Source organism: Ranitomeya imitator, chromosome 10 (genome assembly GCF_032444005.1).
Source record: "Ranitomeya imitator isolate aRanImi1 chromosome 10, aRanImi1.pri, whole genome shotgun sequence".
Classification (NCBI taxonomy): domain Eukaryota; kingdom Metazoa; phylum Chordata; class Amphibia; order Anura; family Dendrobatidae; genus Ranitomeya; species Ranitomeya imitator.
In genome coordinates, this window is record NC_091291.1 from 33,674,249 (window position 1) to 33,696,019 (window position 21,771).

Sequence of the window (21,771 nt, forward strand, 5' to 3'; positions counted from 1 at the left end):
GGTGCAGTAATAGGGACACATACGGCAGCAGCGGCTCAGTATTGGGGTATGAGGTGCAGTAATAGGGACACATACGGCAGCAGTGGCTCAGTATTGGGGTATCAGGTGGAATAATAGGGACACATACGGCAGCAGCGGCTCAGTATTGGGGTATAAGGTGCAGTAATAGGGACACATACGGCAGCAGCGGCTCAGTATTGGGGTATCAGGTGCAGTAATAGGGACACATACGGCAGGAGCAGCTCAGTATTGGTGTTTCAGGTGGAATAATAGGGACACATACGGCAGCAGCGGCTCAGTATTGGGGTATCAGGTGGAATAATAGGGACACATACGGCAGCAGCGGCTCAGTATTGGGGTATCAGGTGCAGTAATAGGGACACATATGGCAGCAGCAGCTCAGTATTGGTGATTCAGGTGGAGTAATAGGGACACATACGGCAGCAGCGGTCAGTATTGAGGTATCAGGTGCAGTAATAGGGACACATACGGCAGCAGCAGCTCAGTATTGGGGTATCAGGTGCAGTAATAGGGACACATACGGCAGCAGCGGCTCAGTATTGGGGTATCAGGGGCAGTAATAGGGACACATACGGCAGCAGCGGCTCAGTATTGGGGTATCAGGTGCAGTAATGGGGACACATACGGCAGCAGCAGCTCAGTATTGGGGTATCAGGTGCAGTAATAGGGACACATACGGCAGCAGCGGCTCAGTATTGGGGTATCAGGTGCAGTAATACGGACACATATGGCAGCAGCGGCTCAGTATTGGGGTATCAGGTGCAGTTATAGGGACACATATGGCAGCAGCGGCTGAGTATTGGGGTATCAGGTGCAGTAATAGGGACACATACGGCAGCAGCGGCTCAGTATTGGGGTATCAGGTGCAGTAATAGGGACACATACGGCAGCAGCGGCTCAGTATTGGGGTATCAGGTGCAGTAATAGGGACACATACGGCAGCAGCGGCTCAGTATTGGGGTATCAGGTGCAGTAATAGGGACACATACGGCAGCAGCGGCTCAGTATTGGGGTATGAGGTGCAGTAATAGGGACACATACGGCAGCAGCGGCTCAGTATTGGGGTATCAGGTGCAGTAATAGGGACACATACGGCAGCAGCGGCTCAGTATTGGGGTATCAGGTGCAGTAATAGGGACACATACGGCAACAGCGGCTCAGTATTGGGGTATGAGGTGCAGTAATAGGGACACATACGGCAGAAGCGGCTCAGTATTGGGGTATCAGGTGCAGTAATAGGGACACATATGGCAGCAGCAGCTCAGTATTGGTGTTTCAGGTGGAATAATAGGGACACATACGGCAGCAGCGGCTCAGTATTGGGGTATCAGGTGCAGTAATAGGGACACATACGGCAGCAGCGGCTCAGTATTGGGGTATCAGGTGCAGTAATAGGGACACATACGGCAGCAGCGGCTCAGTATTGGGGTATCAGGTGCAGTAATAGGGACACATATGGCAGCCGCGGCTCAGTATTGGGGTATCAGGTGCAGTAATAGGGACACATACGGCAGCAGCGGCTCAGTATTGGGGTATCAGGTGCAGTAATAGGGACACATACAGCAGCAGAGGCTCAGTATTGGGGTATCAGGTGCAGTAATAGGGTCACATACGGCAGCAGCGGCTCAGTATTGGGGTATCAGGTGCAGTAATAGGGACACATACGGCAGCAGCGGCTCAGTATTGGGGTATCAGGTGCAGTAATAGGGACACATACGGCAGCAGCGGCTCAGTATTGGGGTATCAGGTGCAGTAATAGGGACACATACAGCAGCAGAGGCTCAGTATTGGGGTATCAGGTGCAGTAATAGGGTCACATACGGCAGCAGTGGCTCAGTATTGGGATATCAGGTGCAGTAATAGGGACACATACGGCAGCAGCGGCTCAGTATTGGGATATCAGGTGCAGTAATAGGGACACATACGGCAGCAGCGGCTCAGTATTGGGGTATCAGGTGCAGTAATAGGGACACATACGGCAGCAGCGGCTCAGTATTGGGGTATCAGGTGCAGTAATAGGGACACATATGGCAGCCGCGGCTCAGTATTGGGGTATCAGGTGCAGTAATAGGGACACATACGGCAGCAGCGGCTCAGTATTGGGGTATCAGGTGCAGTAATAGGGACACATACAGCAGCAGAGGCTCAGTATTGGGGTATCAGGTGCAGTAATAGGGTCACATACGGCAGCAGCGGCTCAGTATTGGGGTATCAGGTGCAGTAATAGGGACACATACGGCAGCAGCGGCTCAGTATTGGGGTATCAGGTGCAGTAATAGGGACACATACGGCAGCAGCGGCTCAGTATTGGGGTATCAGGTGCAGTAATAGGGACACATACAGCAGCAGAGGCTCAGTATTGGGGTATCAGGTGCAGTAATAGGGTCACATACGGCAGCAGTGGCTCAGTATTGGGATATCAGGTGCAGTAATAGGGACACATACGGCAGCAGCGGCTCAGTATTGGGGTATCAGGTGCAGTAATAGGGACACATACGGCAGCAGCGGCTCAGTATTGGGGTATCAGGTGCAGTAATAGGGACACATATGGCAGCCGCGGCTCAGTATTGGGGTATCAGGTGCAGTAATAGGGACACATACGGCAGCAGCGGCTCAGTATTGGGGTATCAGGTGCAGTAATAGGGACACATACAGCAGCAGAGGCTCAGTATTGGGGTATCAGGTGCAGTAATAGGGTCACATACGGCAGCAGCGGCTCAGTATTGGGGTATCAGGTGCAGTAATAGGGACACATACGGCAGCAGCGGCTCAGTATTGGGGTATCAGGTGCAGTAATACGGACACATATGGCAGCAGCGGCTCAGTATTGGGGTATCAGGTGCAGTTATAGGGACACATATGGCAGCAGCGGCTGAGTATTGGGGTATCAGGTGCAGTAATAGGGACACATACGGCAGCAGCGGCTCAGTATTGGGGTATCAGGTGCAGTAATAGGGACACATACGGCAGCAGCGGCTCAGTATTGGGGTATCAGGTGCAGTAATAGGGACACATACGGCAGCAGCGGCTCAGTATTGGGGTATCAGGTGCAGTAATAGGGACACATACGGCAGCAGCGGCTCAGTATTGGGGTATGAGGTGCAGTAATAGGGACACATACGGCAGCAGCGGCTCAGTATTGGGGTATCAGGTGCAGTAATAGGGACACATACGGCAGCAGCGGCTCAGTATTGGGGTATCAGGTGCAGTAATAGGGACACATACGGCAACAGCGGCTCAGTATTGGGGTATGAGGTGCAGTAATAGGGACACATACGGCAGAAGCGGCTCAGTATTGGGGTATCAGGTGCAGTAATAGGGACACATATGGCAGCAGCAGCTCAGTATTGGTGTTTCAGGTGGAATAATAGGGACACATACGGCAGCAGCGGCTCAGTATTGGGGTATCAGGTGCAGTAATAGGGACACATACGGCAGCAGCGGCTCAGTATTGGGGTATCAGGTGCAGTAATAGGGACACATACGGCAGCAGCGGCTCAGTATTGGGGTATCAGGTGCAGTAATAGGGACACATATGGCAGCCGCGGCTCAGTATTGGGGTATCAGGTGCAGTAATAGGGACACATACGGCAGCAGCGGCTCAGTATTGGGGTATCAGGTGCAGTAATAGGGACACATACAGCAGCAGAGGCTCAGTATTGGGGTATCAGGTGCAGTAATAGGGTCACATACGGCAGCAGCGGCTCAGTATTGGGGTATCAGGTGCAGTAATAGGGACACATACGGCAGCAGCGGCTCAGTATTGGGGTATCAGGTGCAGTAATAGGGACACATACGGCAGCAGCGGCTCAGTATTGGGGTATCAGGTGCAGTAATAGGGACACATACAGCAGCAGAGGCTCAGTATTGGGGTATCAGGTGCAGTAATAGGGTCACATACGGCAGCAGTGGCTCAGTATTGGGATATCAGGTGCAGTAATAGGGACACATACGGCAGCAGCGGCTCAGTATTGGGATATCAGGTGCAGTAATAGGGACACATACGGCAGCAGCGGCTCAGTATTGGGGTATCAGGTGCAGTAATAGGGACACATACGGCAGCAGCGGCTCAGTATTGGGGTATCAGGTGCAGTAATAGGGACACATATGGCAGCCGCGGCTCAGTATTGGGGTATCAGGTGCAGTAATAGGGACACATACGGCAGCAGCGGCTCAGTATTGGGGTATCAGGTGCAGTAATAGGGACACATACAGCAGCAGAGGCTCAGTATTGGGGTATCAGGTGCAGTAATAGGGTCACATACGGCAGCAGCGGCTCAGTATTGGGGTATCAGGTGCAGTAATAGGGACACATACGGCAGCAGCGGCTCAGTATTGGGGTATCAGGTGCAGTAATAGGGACACATACGGCAGCAGCGGCTCAGTATTGGGGTATCAGGTGCAGTAATGGGGACACATACGGCAGCAGCAGCTCAGTATTGGGGTATCAGGTGCAGTAATAGGGACACATACGGCAGCAGCGGCTCAGTATTGGGGTATCAGGTGCAGTAATACGGACACATATGGCAGCAGCGGCTCAGTATTGGGGTATCAGGTGCAGTTATAGGGACACATATGGCAGCAGCGGCTGAGTATTGGGGTATCAGGTGCAGTAATAGGGACACATACGGCAGCAGCGGCTCAGTATTGGGGTATCAGGTGCAGTAATAGGGACACATACGGCAGCAGCGGCTCAGTATTGGGGTATCAGGTGCAGTAATAGGGACACATACGGCAGCAGCGGCTCAGTATTGGGGTATCAGGTGCAGTAATAGGGACACATACGGCAGCAGCGGCTCAGTATTGGGGTATCAGGTGCAGTAATAGGGACACATACGGCAGCAGCGGCTCAGTATTGGGGTATCAGGTGCAGTAATAGGGACACATACGGCAGCAGCGGCTCAGTATTGGGGTATGAGGTGCAGTAATAGGGACACATACGGCAGCAGCGGCTCAGTATTGGGGTATCAGGTGCAGTAATAGGGACACATACGGCAGCAGCGGCTCAGTATTGGGGTATCAGGTGCAGTAATAGGGACACATACGGCAACAGCGGCTCAGTATTGGGGTATGAGGTGCAGTAATAGGGACACATACGGCAGAAGCGGCTCAGTATTGGGGTATCAGGTGCAGTAATAGGGACACATATGGCAGCAGCAGCTCAGTATTGGTGTTTCAGGTGGAATAATAGGGACACATACGGCAGCAGCGGCTCAGTATTGGGGTATCAGGTGCAGTAATAGGGACACATACGGCAGCAGCGGCTCAGTATTGGGGTATCAGGTGCAGTAATAGGGACACATACGGCAGCAGCGGCTCAGTATTGGGGTATCAGGTGCAGTAATAGGGACACATATGGCAGCCGCGGCTCAGTATTGGGGTATCAGGTGCAGTAATAGGGACACATACGGCAGCAGCGGCTCAGTATTGGGGTATCAGGTGCAGTAATAGGGACACATACAGCAGCAGAGGCTCAGTATTGGGGTATCAGGTGCAGTAATAGGGTCACATACGGCAGCAGCGGCTCAGTATTGGGGTATCAGGTGCAGTAATAGGGACACATACGGCAGCAGCGGCTCAGTATTGGGGTATCAGGTGCAGTAATAGGGACACATACGGCAGCAGCGGCTCAGTATTGGGGTATCAGGTGCAGTAATAGGGACACATACAGCAGCAGAGGCTCAGTATTGGGGTATCAGGTGCAGTAATAGGGTCACATACGGCAGCAGTGGCTCAGTATTGGGATATCAGGTGCAGTAATAGGGACACATACGGCAGCAGCGGCTCAGTATTGGGATATCAGGTGCAGTAATAGGGACACATACGGCAGCAGCGGCTCAGTATTGGGGTATCAGGTGCAGTAATAGGGACACATACGGCAGCAGCGGCTCAGTATTGGGGTATCAGGTGCAGTAATAGGGACACATATGGCAGCCGCGGCTCAGTATTGGGGTATCAGGTGCAGTAATAGGGACACATACGGCAGCAGCGGCTCAGTATTGGGGTATCAGGTGCAGTAATAGGGACACATACAGCAGCAGAGGCTCAGTATTGGGGTATCAGGTGCAGTAATAGGGTCACATACGGCAGCAGCGGCTCAGTATTGGGGTATCAGGTGCAGTAATAGGGACACATACGGCAGCAGCGGCTCAGTATTGGGGTATCAGGTGCAGTAATAGGGACACATACGGCAGCAGCGGCTCAGTATTGGGGTATCAGGTGCAGTAATAGGGACACATACAGCAGCAGAGGCTCAGTATTGGGGTATCAGGTGCAGTAATAGGGTCACATACGGCAGCAGTGGCTCAGTATTGGGATATCAGGTGCAGTAATAGGGACACATACGGCAGCAGCGGCTCAGTATTGGGGTATCAGGTGCAGTAATAGGGACACATACGGCAGCAGCGGCTCAGTATTGGGGTATCAGGTGCAGTAATAGGGACACATATGGCAGCCGCGGCTCAGTATTGGGGTATCAGGTGCAGTAATAGGGACACATACGGCAGCAGCGGCTCAGTATTGGGGTATCAGGTGCAGTAATAGGGACACATACAGCAGCAGAGGCTCAGTATTGGGGTATCAGGTGCAGTAATAGGGTCACATACGGCAGCAGCGGCTCAGTATTGGGGTATCAGGTGCAGTAATAGGGACACATACGGCAGCAGCGGCTCAGTATTGGGGTATCAGGTGCAGTAATAGGGACACATACGGCAGCAGCGGCTCAGTATTGGGGTATCAGGTGCAGTAATAGGGACACATACAGCAGCAGAGGCTCAGTATTGGGGTATCAGGTGCAGTAATAGGGTCACATACGGCAGCAGTGGCTCAGTATTGGGATATCAGGTGCAGTAATAGGGACACATACGGCAGCAGCGGCTCAGTATTGGGATATCAGGTGCAGTAATAGGGGCACATACGGCAGCAGCGGCTCAGTATTGGGGTGTCAGGTGCAGTAATAGAGGCACATACGGCAGCAGCGGCTCAGTATTGGGGTGTCAGGTGCAGTAATAGGGACACATACGGCAGCAGCGGCTCAGTATTGGGGTGTCAGGTGCAGTAATAGGGACACATACGGCAGCAGCAGCTCAGTATTGGGGTATCAGGGGCAGTAATAGGGACACATACGGCAGCAGCGGCTCAGTATTGGGGTGTCAGGTGCAGTAATAGGGTCACATACAGCAGCAGCGGCTCAGTATTGGGGTATCAGGTGCAGTAATAGGGACACATACGGCAGCAGTGGCTCAGTATTGGGATATCAGGTGCAGTAATAGGGACACATACGGCAGCAGCGGCTCAGTATTGGGGTATCAGGTACAGTAATATGGACACATACGGCAGCAGCGGCTCAGTATTGAGGTATCAGGTGCAGTAATATGGACACATACGGCAGCAGCGGCTCAGTATTGAGGTATCAGGTGCAATAATAGGGACATACGGCAGCAGAGGCTCAGTATCGGGGTATCAGGTGCAGTAATAGGGACACATACGGCAGCAGCGGCTCAGTATTGGGGTATCAGGTGCAGTAATAGGGACACATACGGCAGCAGCGGCTCAGTATTGGGATATCAGGTGCAGTAATAGGCACACATACGGCTGCAGCGGCTCAGTATTGGGGTATCAGGTGCAGAAATAGGGTCACATACAGCAGCAGCGGCTCAGTATTGGGGTATCAGGTGCAGTAATAGGGACACATACGGCAGCAGTGGCTCAGTATTGGGGTATCAGGTGCAGTAATAGGGACACATACGGGGCAGAAGCGGCTCAGTATTGGGGTATCAGGGGCAGTAATAGGGACACATACGGCAGCAGCGGTCAGTATTGGGTATCAGGGGCAGTAATAGGGACACATACGGCAGCAGCGGCTCAGTATTGGGGTATCAGGTGCAGTAATAGGGACACATACGGGGCAGAAGCGGCTCAGTATTGGGGTATCAGGTGCAGTAATAGGGACACATACGGCAGCAGCGGCTCAGTATTGGGGTATCAGGTGCAGTAATAGGGACACATACGGCAGCAGCGGCTCAGTATTGGGTTATCAGGGGCAGTAATAGGGACACATAGGGCAGCAGCGGCTCAGTATTGGGGTATCAGGTGCAGTAATAGGGATACATACGGCAGCAGCGGCTCAGTATTGGGGTATCAGGTGCAGTAATAGGGACAAATACGGCAGCAGCGGCTCAATATTGGGGTATCAGGTGCAGTAATAGGGACACATGCGGCAGCAGCAGCTCAGTATTGGGGTATCAGGGGCAGTAATAGGGACAAATACGGCAGCAGCGGCTCAGTATTGGGGTATCAGGGGCAGTAATAGGGACACATACGGCAGCAGCGGCTCAGTATTGGGGTATCAGGGGCAGTAATAGGGACACATACGGCAGCAGCGGCTCAGTATTGGGGTATCAGGGGCAGTAATAGGGACAAATACGGCAGCAGCGGCTCAGTATTGGGGTATCAGGGGCAGTAATAGGGACACATACGGCAGCAGCGGCTCAGTATTGGGGTATCAGGGGCAGTAATAGGGACACATACGGCGGCAGCAGTGGTCAGTATTGGGGTATCAGGGGCAGTAATAGGGACACATACGGCAGCAGCGGCTCAGTATTGGGGTATCAGGTGCAGTAATAGGGACACATGCGGCAGCAGCAGCTCAGTATTGGGGTATCAGGGGCAGTAATAGGGACACATACGGCGGCAGCAGTGGTCAGTATTGGGGTATCAGGGGCAGTAATACGGACACATACGGCAGCAGCGGCTCAGTATTGGTGTATCAGGTGCAGTAATAGGGACACATACGGCAGCAGCGGCTCAGTATTGGTGTATCAGGTGCAGTAATAGGGACACATACGGCAGCAGCGGCTCAGTATTGGTGTATCAGGTGCAGTAATAGGGACACATACGGCAGCAGCGGCTCAGTATTGGGGTATCAGGTGCAGTAATAGGGACACATACGGCAGCAGTGGCTCAGTATCCTATCAGGTGCAGTAATAGGGACACATTCGGCAACAGCGGCTCAGTATTGGGGTATCAGGTGCAGTAATACGGACACATACGGCAGCAGCGGCTAAGTATTGGGGTATCAGGTGTAGTAATAGGGACACATACGGCAGCAGCGGCTCAGTATTGGGGTATCAGGTGCAGTAATAGGGACACATACGGCAGCAGCGGCTCAGTATTGGGGTATCAGGTGCAGTAATACGGACACATATGGCAGCAGCAGCTCAGTATTGGGGTATCAGGGGCAGTAATAGGGACACATACGGCAGCAGCGGCTCAGTATTGGGGTATCAGGTGCAGTAATAGGGACACATACGGCAGCAGCGGCTCAGTATTGGGATATCAGGTGCAGTAATAGGGACACATACGGCAGCAGCGGCTCAGTATTGGGGTATCAGGTGCAGTAATAGGGACACATACGGCAGCAGCGGCTCAGTATTGGGGTATCAGGTGCAGTTATAGGGACACATACAGCAGCAGCGGCTCTGTATTGGGGTATCAGGTGCAGTAATAGGGTCACATATGGCAGCAAGGCTCAGTATTGGGGTATCAGGTGCAGTAATAGGAACACATACGGCAGCAGCGGCTCAGTATTGGGGTATCAGGTGCAGTAATAAGGACATACGGCAGCAGCGGCTCAGTATTGGGGTATCAAGTGCAGTAATAGGGACACATACAGCAGCAGAGGCTCAGTATTGGGGTATCAGGTGCAGTAATAGGGGCACATACGGCAGCAGCGGCTCAGTATTAGGGTATCAGGTGCAGTAATAGGGACACATACGGCAGCATCAGCTCAGTATTGGGGTGTCATGTGCAGTAATAGGGACACATACGGCAGCAGCGGCTCAGTATTGGGGTATCAGGGGCAGTAATAGGGTCACATACGGCAGCAGTGGCTCAGTATTGGGGTATCAGGTACAGTAATAGGGACAAATACGGCAGCAGCGGCTCAGTATTAGGGTATCAGGTGCAGTAATAGGGACACATACGGCAGCATCAGCTCAGTATTGGGGTATCAGGTGCAGTAATAGGAACACATACGGCAGCAGCGGCTCAGTATTGGGGTATCAGGTGCAGTAATAAGGACATACGGCAGCAGCGGCTCAGTATTGGGGTATCAGGTGCAGTAATAGGGACACATACAGCAGCAGAGGCTCAGTATTGGGGTATCAGGTGCAGTAATAGGGGCACATACGGCAGCAGCGGCTCAGTATTAGGGTATCAGGTGCAGTAATAGGGACACATACGGCAGCATCAGCTCAGTATTGGGGTGTCATGTGCAGTAATAGGGACACATACGGCAGCAGCGGCTCAGTATTGGGGTATCAGGTACAGTAATAGGGACAAATACGGCAGCAGCGGCTCAGTATTAGGGTATCATGTGCAGTAATAGGGACACATACGGCAGCAGCGGCTCAGTATTGGGGTATCAGGGGCAGTAATAAGGACATACGGCAGCAGCGGCTCAGTATTGGGGTATCAGGTGCAGTAATAGGGACACATACGGCAGCAGCGGCTCAGTATTGGGGTATCAGGGGCAGTAATAAGGACATACGGCAGCAGCGGCTCAGTATTGGGGTATCAGGTGCAGTAATAGGGACACATACGGCAGCAGCGGCTCAGTATCGGGTTATCAGGTGCAGTAATAGGGACACATACGACAGCAGCGGCTCAGTATCGGGTTATCAGGTACAGTAATAGGGACACATACGACAGCAGTGGCTCAGTATTGGGGTATCAGGTGCAGTAATAGGGACACATACGGCAGCAGTGGCTCAGTATTGGGGTATCAGGTGCAGTAATAGGGACACATACGGCAGCAGCGGCTCAGTATTGAGGTATCAGGTGCAGTAATAGGGACACATACGGCAGCAGAGGCTCAGTATTGGGGTATCAGGTGCAGTAATAGGGACACATACGGCAGCAGCGGCTCAGTATTGGGGTATCAGGGGCAGTAATAGGGACACATACGGCAGCAGCGGCTCAGCATTTGGATATCAGGTGCAGTTATAGGGACACATATGGCAACAGCGGCTCAGTATTGGGGTATCAGGGGCAGTAATAGGGGCACATACGGCAGCAGCGGCTCAGTATTGGGGTATCAGGGGCAGTAATAGGGACACATATGGCAGCAGCGGCTCAGTATTGGGGTATCAGGGGCAGTAATAGGGTCAAATATGGCAGCAGCGGTCAGTATTGGGGTATCAGGTGCAGTAATAGGGACACATACGGCAGCAGCGGCTCAGTATTTGGATATCAGGTGCAGTAATAGGGTCACATATGGCAGCAGCGGCTCAGTATTGGGGTATCAGGTGCAGTAATAGGGACACATATGGCAGCAGCAGCTCAGTATTGGGGTATCAGGTGCAGTAATAGGGTCAAATATTGCAGCAGCTGTCAGTATTGGGGTATCAGGTGCAGTAATAGGGACACATACGGCAGCAGCGGCTCAGTATTGGGGTATCAGGGGCAGTAATAGGGACACATACGGCAGCAGCGGCTCAGTATTGGGGTATCAGGGGCAGTAATAGGGGCACATACGGCAGCAGCGGCTCAGTATTGGGGTATCAGGTGCACTAATAGGGACACATACGGCAGCAGCGGCTCAGTATTTGGATATCAGGTGCAGTAATAGGGACACATACGGCAGCAGCGGCTCAGTATTGGGGTATCAGGGGCAGTAATAGGGACACATACGGCAGCAGCGGCTCAGTATTGGGGTATCAGGGGCAGTAATAGGGTCAAATATGGCAGCAGCGGCTCAGTATTTGGATATCAGGTGCAGTAATAGGGTCACATATGGCAGCAGCGGCTCAGTATTGGGGTATCAGGTGCAGTAATAGGGACACATACGGCAGCAGCGGCTCAGTATTGGGGTATCAGGTGCAGTAATAGGGACACATACGGCAGCAGCAGCTCAGTATTGGGGTATCAGGTGCAGTAATAGGGTCAAATATGGCAGCAGCGGTCAGTATTGGGGTATCAGGTGCAGTAATAGGGACACATACGGCAGCAGTGGCTCAGTATTGGGGTATCAGGTGCAGTAATAGGGACACATACGGCAGCAGCGGCTCAGTATTGGGGTATCAGGTGCAGTAATAGGGACACATACGGCAGCAGCGGCTCAGTATTGGGGTATCAGGTGCAGTAATAGGGACACATACGGCAGCAGCGGCTCAGTATTGGGGTATCAGGTGCAGTAATAGGGTCACATACGGCAGCAGCGGTCAGTATTGGGGTATCAGGTGCAGTAATAGGGACACATACGGCAGCAGAGACTCAGTATTGGGGTATCAGGTGCAGTAATAGGGACACATACAGCAGCAGCGGCTCAGTATTGGGGTATCAGGGGCAGTAACAGGGACACATACGGCAGCAGCGGCTCAGTATTGGGATATCAGGTGCAGTAATAGGGACACATATGGCAGCAGTGGCTCAGTATTGGGGTATCAGGTGCAGTAATAGGGACACATACGGCAGCAGCAGCTCAGTATTGGGGTATCAGGTGCTGTAATAGGGACTCATACGGCAGCAGCAGCTCAGTATTGGGGTATCAGGTGCAGTAATAGGGTCAAATATGGCAGCAGCGGTCAGTATTGGGGTATCAGGTGCAGTAATAGGGACACATACGGCAGCAGCGGCTCAGTATTGGGGTATCAGGTGCAGTAATAGGGACACATACGGCAGCAGCGGCTCAGTATTGGGGTATCAGGTGCAGTAATAGGGACACATACGGCAGCAGCGGCTCAGTATTGGGGTATCAGGTGCAGTAATAGGGACACATACGGCAGCAGCGGCTCAGTATTGGGGTATCAGGTGCAGTAATAGGGTCACATACGGCAGCAGCGGTCAGTATTGGGGTATCAGGTGCAGTAACAGGGACACATACGGCAGCAGAGACTCAGTATTGGGGTATCAGGGGCAGTAATAGGGACACATACGGCAGCAGTGGCTCAGTATTGGGGTATCAGGTGCAGTAATAGGGACACATACGGCAGCAGTGGCTCAGTATTGGGATATCAGGTGCAGTAATAGGGACACATACGGCAGCAGTGGCTCAGTATTGGGGTATCAGGTGCAGTAATAGGGACACATACGGCAGCAGCGGCTCAGTATTGGGGTATCAGGTGCAGTAATAGGGACACATACGGCAGCAGAGGCTCAGTATTGGGGTATCAGGGGCAGTAATAGGGACACATACGGCAGCAGCGGCTCAGTATTGGGGTATCAGGGGCAGTAATAGGGTTAAATATGGCAGCAGCGGCTCAGTATTTGGATATCAGGTGCAGTAATAGGGTCACATATGGCAGCAGCGGCTCAGTATTGGGGTATCAGGTGCAGTAATAGGGACACATACGGCAGCAGCGGCTCAGTATTGGGGTATCAGGTGCAGTAATAGGGACACATACGGCAGCAGAGGCTCAGTATTGGGGTATCAGGGGCAGTAATAGGGACACATACGGCAGCAGCGGCTCAGTATTGGGGTATCAGGGGCAGTAATAGGGTTAAATATGGCAGCAGCGGCTCAGTATTTGGATATCAGGTGCAGTAATAGGGTCACATACGGCAGCAGCGGCTCAGTATTGGGGTATCAGGTGCAGTAATAGGGACACATACGGCAGCAGCGGCTCAGTATTGGGGTATCAGGTGCAGTAATAGGGACGTGCAGCGCCCCAGAGATCTGGTCGTTGCAGTAATATCGCTCTGCCACTAAGGGGAGTGATGGTACGTTTGATGGCACTAAAGGACTTCACCTGACCAGGTATCACTGTCACACACTACACTTCACCCTTCGGCCACTAGGGGGAGCAAAAGGTTCTATTTATTAGGCCACTCCTCACACTTTGGTAAAACAGGGGTTGGATAGGAAGTTAGGGAGAAGCTGGCTGGGTTTTGTCCAGGCAACATCCCGTGGCAGGGGGTGTTGCAGGAAAGATTCAGAGGGGTCCCTGTCAGGCGTGGGAACCTGGCAGTGACTTAGCGACAAGGACAGATCGTTACAGAACCGTGCCTGCACTACTTTGCGGCAGTATCTAAAGAAAGGACATGAAGCGAAGTATATTGTGGAGAAGTGAGAAACGAGATCAAAGCACAAAGGAGAACCAGTAGGAGTCGTGCCCCGAGATCGGCAACATCCTACTGAGGCGCGTAGCCGGTGGCCAGAACGCCGAGGAAGTAACTGACTCCAAGCATTACTTCAAACAGAGGCAGGACAGTTGATTATACGTTGGCTGTCTAACATACGTCACCTAAGAAGACATAGGGGGCAAGCGTGGAGAGGGGCATCTCTAGGGTCCCAGAATAGCTCCGAGCCTTCCCGTCAAACGGGTGCGTCCTAGCCATAACAAACTGGGGGACGAAGCAGAACATCAGAATGGAAACGACAGTTGTGAGGACTATCCCTAATGCTCATTAGGGAAGGACTGCAACACACAGGCGCTAGTTGGTAGGCACTGATTTCCACCTGCAAAGGGAACTCTGGATGTGCCTTCGGACCGGCCGATCTCAGACAGCCCTGTTAACAGTGCTCTGGATTGAGGATCCTGAAGTCACCAGTAAAGAGGTAAAGAGACTGCAACCCTGTGTCCTCGTTATTAACTGCGCCTCACACCATCGCCACCTACACTACTGGGAAGCCCTGGGGATACACTTCACCTGTGGGAAGGTATACCATCTAGCTGCCATTCCATCACCCCAGTGGACCCTGAAGCAGCGTCGGTCGCCCCTCAGTATTGGGGTATCAGGTGCAGTAATAGAGACACATACAACAGCAGCGGCTCAGTATTGGGGTATCAGGTGCAGTAAGAGGGACACATACGGCAGCAGCGGCTCAGTATTGGGGTATCAGGGGCAGTAATAAGGACACATACTGCAGCAGCGGCTCAGTATTGGGGTATCAGCATGATGAGTGGTTTGTGCAGGTTGGGAATAGATGGTGATGGCTGGAATGTGAGAAGTGAAATGTATCTTTGTTGTTTTCTCTGCAGACGAGTCCTGGCTGGAAGAAGTTGTCATGTCGGTCTGGGCCAGATGGAAAAGACGGGAAAAGTGACGATTTCATCAGAAAGGACGTCAGCGGTAAGTCATTATCTGTAACTTTGCAGTAATCAGTTATATGCTCTGTAGGGCTGGTATCTACCACTGACCATATGGCGGTAATATCCATGTTGGTCGTTATATAGAGATTATCTTCAGTAACAGTGCGGTCATCTGCTGAGGTTCTCCTCCACTATTAGGGGGCGTCACCGAGTTGTAATCAAGGTTACCTGGTTAGGAGCCCTCTCAGAAGCTTCGCCCCCCCCCCCCCCCCCCCCCCGAACCAAAACCCTAGCTACGCCTCTGCTGCAACCCATTCTGCAACCATGGAAATGGTACAAATATTGCTGTTGTTTGTGTGATTCCAGAATATACTTGTAAGGAGGGAAAGTAACTGTTTTTACTGTTCACCTATGTGACTGTGTCCGCTGCTTTCTTCCTTATTTCGGGTTGAATGTGATGTAATGTACAGTACATGAACTTTTATTGTAATATTAGGTGTTACCATCATGCTACTGTTGTGGCAGGGAAAATAAACTGGTGATATATAAGGAGCTGGTGGCAGGAAGCGAGTCAGTGAGTGGAAGCAGCTACAGGGCAGGAAGCAATTTTATACCTATTTTTTTCACTATTTTTTAAGAAATGTATTACATTTTTTGAACTGGGTATGTTTTTTTCCATTAGTTTTTTTGTGGAACTCTATAGAAAAAAATGCATGTGAAAAAAGTGTGAATCCCAAAACTGCTTGGAAAAAAAATGCATGAAATTCAAGGTGTTTTCTTAACAAATGAACAGAAAGACTAAAAAGTCATTTCTGATTAGCACCTTGCACCAGCTCACCATTGGAGCAAAAGAGTCAGGAGAGTTTTTTGAGACTTTTAGACAATGCTGAAATATATAAAATTACCTAAGATGTCCATGAAGTTCACAAAATCTTTCATTCTGGTATTAATAAAGTGATATGGTTTTTAGTATTGCATTTTTTTTACTTACCGCAGTTGTATTTCATAATAGCCACTAGAGGGCAGCAGAGCAGCTGGTGTTCATGACTTGCAGTGTCCCTGCACAGATTCTGTACTTTGTGGCCCTACTATTATGTAACTTGTACATTATTATCTCCGGCTCTGTGTACAGCTAGTGCAATATTCCAAGTGTGTTTTGTTTTTTTCCAGCTTTGTTTGGTACTTGCAGATTTGTATTTGTCAATTTGCATTTGTTCAATCAGCTCTAATTTAAAGATTATACATGGGCCTGTTTCATGCAATGGTTTTTTTTTCCTCATTTGTGACACAGTCCCTATTTTTATCAGTGCACTAAATCCATTTTTGCTATATGTTTTATTTTCTTGCTTACGGAATAATTGACTGGCATTGGTGAATGTGATCCGCAACACGGATCACAGTGGGGAAAAATGTCTCCGCGTGCCGCCAGATTTGATATTTTCCTCACAATTAAATGTTCTTATAGGTTATTACATAATCTGTGAAAAAAAGGTCTGTAGCACAGGGAGGATAAGAACATGGAAATAACAGGCTGTTAATGGATCCATGTTATTGGCTTTATGTATGTGGCCTGAGGATATGTTCACATGCCATGAGAAGGTGAGGTCTGGAGTCGCTGCACTAGTGCAATCACTTTTTTTTTTACTTTGCTGGAACAGCTACCTGCAGATAAAACAGCTCCCGCACTTCTGGGAAACATTTCTATAATATTTTGGATTTTCTAGATTTTTGTAGAAATTTCTCACGGTGACCTGGGGTGAACTCACTGAGCTGAACTGCGGTGAACTCACTGAGCTGAACTGCGGTGAACTCACTGAGCTGAACTGCGGTGAACTCACTGAGCTGAACTGCGGTGAACTCACTGAGCTGAACTGCGGTGAACTCACTGAGCTGAACTGCGGTGAACTCACTGAGCTGAACTGCGGTGAACTCACTGAGCTGAACTGCGGTGAACTCACTGAGCTGAACTGCGGTGAACTCACTGAGCTGAACTGCGGTGAACTCACTGAGCTGGACAGGGGTGAAAATGCTTGAAAAAGTTGCACCGTTGCATTTGGCACAATAAAGGACTTTTTAAACTTCACCTGGATTGGATGCTGTCCTTCACTTTGCAGCGGTGAACTCAGTGACTTGCGCCCACGGTGCTGAGGTCACCGCAGTTCAGCCCGGCTGGGAACTCAGCCTCTGTAACCGGCGGTAACCTGGATGCTGCGCTCGCAGCAGTTCATTCACTAGTGGTTCTCAGCCTGGACTGTCACATCTTGGTGCCGCACATTACAGTGATGAATATGCGGCTCCACCTCCCATAGGGGTGGAGCCGCATATTCATTACTGTAATAAGCGGCACCAAGTGACCGCTCATACAGGACAAGCAGCGACGCTGAAAGGATGTAAGCGCCGAGGGAGCTGGGTAAGTATTTTAATGCCAGCGGGGGGCGCACAGGGGGTGGGAGGGGGCAGATTACCGGCAACTTTATTTTAAAAACAAAAATAAATTTAAAAAAAAGATTATTAATTCCTTTCTTCCAGCAAACGCTGCTGGGAAGAAGGGATGAATACCGGCTTCAGCACCGCACGCAGGGGACAGCGCTTAACTCTAGCGCTGTCTCCTGCACAGTCCATGTGGTCCTCAGTTGGCACACAGGCGGCACACGGCTGCCGCATGTGTGCCACACTGATGTTCAACGTAAGCACACGGACACGGATAATTCCGGTACCGGAATTATCTGGACGTGTGAGACTGGCCTTAGTAAAATAGGTAACTTACCGGTACATTTTTTACTAAAATACGCAGCGTAAAAAACTCACCAAAAAGTCATGGTGTAAAACATAGCACTAAACTGTATATCATGCATCAATCCTTAAGCATAACACAGGAAATGTGTTTCATCTGGAGTGTTAAATTAAAGAGTAACTAAACTTTATTTTTTTATAATTTTTTGCAGCATGGAAAGTTCTGAAACTTTGCAAATGACTATTAGGGGGATTTATCTTCATTCCTTTTAAAAATGCATGCAAATGGATTTTAAAAAAAACTGCTTTTCCCCAGTCTATTTGGAGGATATCAGAACATATTCCAGTGGAGTACAGATGATGGCAGTGTTGGCTCTGCTTTTCCCCAATACATACCTTCAGCTGCATTTATATCAGAGCTTACTTATTTGGAATACAGATGATGGCAGTGATGAGGCAGCTCAGCACCTGTCTGTCACTAACTCTGGAGAGAAGCTACTACAGGAGATTGTTCTGATAAGAAGAACACTCAGAGGAGACAGGGGCTGCCCCATCACTGCCATCATCTGTACTCCAGAGGAGGAGACAGGAGCTGCCCCATCACTGCCATCATCTGTACTCCAGAGGAGGAGACAGGAGCTGCCCCATCACTGCCATCATCTGTACTCCAGAGGAAGAGACAGGAGCTGACCCATCACTGCCATCATCTGTACTCCAGAGGAGGAAACAGGAGCTGCCCCATCACTGCCATCATCTGTACTCCAGAGGAGGAGACAGGAGCTGCCCCATCACTGCCATCATCTGTACTCCAGAGGAGGAGACAGGAGCTGCCCCATAACTGCCATCATCTGTACTCCAGAGGAAGAGACAGGAGCTGACCCATCACTGCCATCATCTGTACTCCAGAGGAGGAAACAGGAGCTGCCCCATCACTGCCATCATCTGTACTCCAGAGGAAGAGACAGGAGCTGACCCATCACTGCCATCATCTGTACTCCAGAGGAAGAGACAGGAGCTGACCCATCACTGCCATCATCTGTACTCCAGAGGAGAAGACAGGAGCTGATCCATCACTGCCATCATCTGTACTCCAGAGGAAGAGACAGGAGCTGCCCTATCACTGCCATCATCTGTACTCCAGAGGAGAAGACAGGAGCTGATCCATCACTGCCATCATCTGTACTCCAGAGGAAGAGACAGGAGCTGACCCATCACTGCCATCATCTGTACTCCAGAGGAGGAGACCAGGGCTGACCCATCACTGCCATCATCTGTACTCCAGAGGAGGAGACAGGAGCTGACCCATCACTGCCATTATCTGTACTCCAGTGGAAGAGACAGGAGCTGCCCTATCACTGCCATCATCTGTACTCCAGAGGAGACAGGAGCTGATACATCACTGCCATCATCTGTACTCCAGAGGAAGAGACAGGAGCTGACCCATCACTGCAATCATCTGTACTCCAGAGCAGGAGACAGGAGCTGCCCCATCACTGCCATCATGTGTACTCCAAATTAGGTCTTTCTGATAAAAATGCAGCTGAAGGCAGGGAATGGGGGAAATGCAGATGCTGAGCTGACCCATCACTGCCATCATCTGTACTCCACATGTATACGTTTTGATATCAATGCAGCAGAAGGCAAATAGATTGGGGGAAAAACTATCCATATGCTATTTTTTTTTTACAGGAATGAAGACAAATTCCCTAATAAAGTTATTTGCAAAGTTTCAATAAAAATTGAAAGTTTATTTACTGTAACTTTTTAAATGAAGCATTGTGAAGGGCACAGTGTCATTGCGGACTATCTGAGTTGTTGTGTGCTACAGGCTGGACAACACTTTACTTCTGAACATATATCATTTGGACTCTTAGAATGGTCAATTACCTTTCTCCATTGCACGACCTGGTTAAAGTGCAGCACTATATGTATATCTGCAGTGCCCCGGCCCGGTAAGTAACACCTAGTGAAATATGTTGATTGTGTCTTTTTTTCCAGTAAGGGCGACGAGAACCATATCCGGTGCCTTTGAGAAATGCTTTTTACAGACATGATGACTGGGAGGACTGCACGGACGTATAATGATGCGGGGATGATTGGACAGACCTCCTGACTGCAGCAGAATTGATTTTCTATATTCTTTAGAATAATGGTTCACACGCCAATATGGCTCACTTAAAAAGGCTTTTCCCACTGCAGTGTGTCATGACCCATCAATTAATTTACATGAATCATATGATAATGAATGTGGGGGTCTGACTGATGGGACTGCCACAAATTCAAAGAATGGATTTCTTCTCGTGCAGTCTCTCTCCATTAAAATTAATTACGTAAGTTGAAGTCCTAGGGACCCCCTGACTACTACGTACTGTACCTTAATATTATCTGCCCACAAAATAGCACTTAAGTGTGATGTCTGTTCTTATCAGTGCCGAGGCCATTGGCAGTGACTGGGAACACTGTACACATGGAGAAAAAGCTTCTCGATGTACCCAGAATGACCTAACGGATGACTAAAAATGGCCAAGACCCTCCGGATCTAAGCCATGGGCCAGGCTGTTGATGCACAATGGATCGCAGAGCAGTGGGCTGCTGATACTGAGAGGAAAGGGAATAAGAGTGCACACTGACACTGCAGGACACTACCACATATGGTGTCAGTGTGTGTGCTCATCTCTGCTGGCAGCAGTGTGCCCTCTAATCTCCATGTCCTGTGTGCAGAGGCCACTCACTGGACATAGAATTGTACAGCTGCCGATAAGAAGAGTGAACACTGACACTGCAGGAGCCTATCATTGTGTGTGCCTTCTGATCCCCATGTCCTGTCTGCAGCGGCCGCTCTCTGCACACATGATCGCACAGCAGCAGGCAGTCAATGCTGACAGGAGAAGAGATAAGAGTGCACACTGACACTGCAAAAAGCATAGCACATCCTGTATCAGCGAGTATGTGTGCCCTTTCATCTCCTCTACTGTTAGAATTGACTTCCCGCTGCTGTGCGATCTTGTGTGCAGTGAGCGGCCGCTGCAGACAGGATGGACATTGGGATCAGAGGGCAGCCACATGCATTAACATTATGTGACCTCTTGGCTCGTGTAATTTCACTATGTGCTGGGTTGAGGATTCAATAAAGCGAGCATTCCTCTGGGTGCGGTAACTCACAGTGCTTTTTAGGGTGCGGTCACTTACTGCGCTCCTTGAGGTGCGGTCACTCACATCACTCCTTGGGGTGCGGTCACTCACTGCGCTCCTTGGGGTGCGGAGGATGGTAATTGAGGGACTGGAATGGTGCACTGAGAACTTGGCCACGAATGGTGCACCAAAGACCCCTCATGTTAGGGTTGGCGGAACGCACTATATATATATATATATATATATATATATATATATATATATATATATATATATATATATATATTTTTTTTTTTTTTTTGTGTTACAAAAGATGCGTTCGCAACCCGGGGTCCACCGTGCAGGAGAGAACCTGCTGCTAGCAATTGGCAGCACTAAATGGCGGTGTAAGCGAACTCTTACTTCACAGAATCGCTAAGATAGGTAAACGCTGTGCCCTGTTAACCTCACAGAGGATCACAGCTACCTAACAGAGCAAAAAGCAAACAGTGGTTATGCAGTCAGCCTAGCACACGAATAACTCCTCTCCGGTGGCGCCAGAATTCTAGTGGCTATACGCCAGGCCTGAATTCACACACACAAAACTTCTCACTGGAGGTGCCGGTATTCTAGGGGCTTATTTCAGCCAACCCTGACCACATGCAGACATGACCAAAAAGTAGCAAAGCTCATGACATAGGTTGATACTAGCGCCTGGCCGTGCGGCCATTAGAACCTTTTATAGCTGTAGCAGACAAGGACCTTCCTAGTGGTCCAATAGGAGCCGCTACAGGACCTGAGCATGTGATCCCAGACCTCCAATGGTAGGTTGACCCTTGGGCATGCTCAGTAGAGGAAAAGCAGGACTTAGTCC